The sequence below is a fragment of the Vulpes vulpes genome, chromosome 7 (assembly GCF_048418805.1).
Source record: "Vulpes vulpes isolate BD-2025 chromosome 7, VulVul3, whole genome shotgun sequence".
Classification (NCBI taxonomy): Eukaryota; Metazoa; Chordata; class Mammalia; order Carnivora; family Canidae; genus Vulpes; species Vulpes vulpes.
The window spans coordinates 92400470-92402523 of NC_132786.1; the positions used below are offsets into that span (position 1 = coordinate 92400470).

The window sequence follows — 2054 nt, forward strand, 5'->3', positions numbered from 1 at the left end:
TCCCTGGCCTGCATTCTTTCTGTTCCTCACCTTCTACCTGGCTTTCTACTCCCTGAGTTTAAGTCTCACAGAGACATCTTTTTCTCCAGCATTTTCTTGTCCCACTAACAATCGTTCCGATGGCATTCATCTTCCACATTCTCGCAGCTCTTATCTTCACCTATGGCATTAAAAATCTCCTCCTCCTGGATTGTCTAACTCATCATATGAGGAGGTCCTGGAAGGTAAATCTTTCTGAGATGTGATGTTTTCCCCAAGGTCGGCTCAGTGCTTGAGGCATCATAGACACAATCCACACATGCCTAATTAAATTGGTTCTAGCAAAACTATGAATTTTACTGATGTAGAATGGAAGGTCAAGATCCTCAGTGGACGGAATTATACAGCAAGTTCATGAGGAAAATTCAGAACAAAGCTCGATCTGGGGTCCAGAGCTCAGAGTATCCTGTCTGATACCTGGTGAGAGGTCTGGCTTCAGGTATGTAACTACCTACAAAGGCTGCTTTGTCTTCTCAGTTAGATTGTCCCCTTCAAATACTTAAAGAGAAAAATCTAAATTTATCTATGTGATCTTTGTGAATTGGCATTAATTATCTCTAGGCCTTGTTAGGCCTAGAAAATATTTAATAATTTTATATATTTTTAAGAATATGTTGTTTTGGGATGCCTGGGTGGCTCAGTGGTTGAGTGTCTGCCTTTGGCTCAGGTCATGATCCCAGGGTCCTGGGATTGAGTCCCACATGGGGCTCCCTGCAGGGAACCTTCTTCTCCCTCTGCCTGTGTCTCTCGTGAATAAATAAATTATATTTAAAAAAAGAATATGTTATTTTAAGTCGAGACCAGACAAGATGGCCAAGCTGCCTTGCAGGATTATCAAGGAAACCCAGCATCCTGGCGGAACCAGTTCCTGGCATTAAAGCAGAACCAGATGAAAGCAACGCCCCTTATTTTCATGTGGTCATTACTGGGCCCCAGGATTCCCCCTTTGAGGGGGGGACTTTTAAACTTCATCTATTCCCTTCAGAAGGATACCCAATGGCAGCCTCTAGAGTACGTTTCATGACCAAAATTTATCATCCTAATGTAGACAAGTTGGGAAGAATATGTTTAGATATTTTGAAAGATAAATGGTCCCCAGCACTACAGATCTGCACAGTTTTGTTATGGATCCAGGCTTTGTTAAGTGCTCAGAATCCAGGTAATCCATTAGCAAATGATGTAGTGGAGCAGTGGAAGAGCAATGAAGCCCAAATCATAGAGTTGGCTAGAGCATGGACTAGGCTATATGCCATGAATAATATTTAAAATCGAACTGATCATTAAGTGTGCATCACTTCTCCTATTCTGCCAAGACTTCTCCCTTTTTCGTTTGCATTTAATGGGCACAGTCTTTGAAACATTACAGAATAAAAGCCCAGACATCTTCATTTCTTTGATGATTAAATGCACATTAGCAAATCTATGTCTTGTCCTGATTCACTGTTGTAAAGCATGAGCAGAGGTTAGAAGTACCATCTGAATTGTTGTGAAACATTTAAAATCAGTGGCCCCTTTCTGCTTTTATTCATTTCTCCCATCATGGTTTAAGTATAAAGCACTGTGAATGAAGGTAGTTGTCAGGGTTAGCTGCAGGGGTGTGGGTGTTTTTCTTTATTATTTTTTTTGAGGGGGGAAAAGTAGTTTTATTTTAATTTTATGGGCTCCTTTCCCCCTTTTTATGGTGATCTAATTGCATTGGTTAAAAGCACCTAACTAGGGATCCCTGGGTGGCTCAGTGGTTGAGCTTCTGTCTTTGGCTCAGGACTTGATTCCGGAATCCGAGATTGAGTCCCACATCAGGCTCCCTGCAAGGAGCCTGCTTCTCCCTCTGTCTGTGCCCCTGCCTCTCTGTGTGTGTGAATAAATAAATAAAATCTTTAAAAATAAATAAATAAAAAATAAAAGCACCTAACTAGTTCTTTAGCATATACTCTCTAGTAAGTCTAACTTTATTCAGACACTGCAGATGGACAAGCTTGATTGTTTGAACCAAAATGGGAACATTAAGCAAACAT

At 40.8% G+C, this 2054-nt stretch overlaps 1 pseudogene; it reads left to right on the forward strand.

Annotated features, from left to right (window-relative positions):
• Window positions 1–848: 848 nt before the first annotated feature.
• On the forward strand, window positions 849–1305 carry LOC112923842 (ubiquitin-conjugating enzyme E2 N-like; annotated as a pseudogene).
• Window positions 1306–2054: the final 749 nt, after the last annotated feature.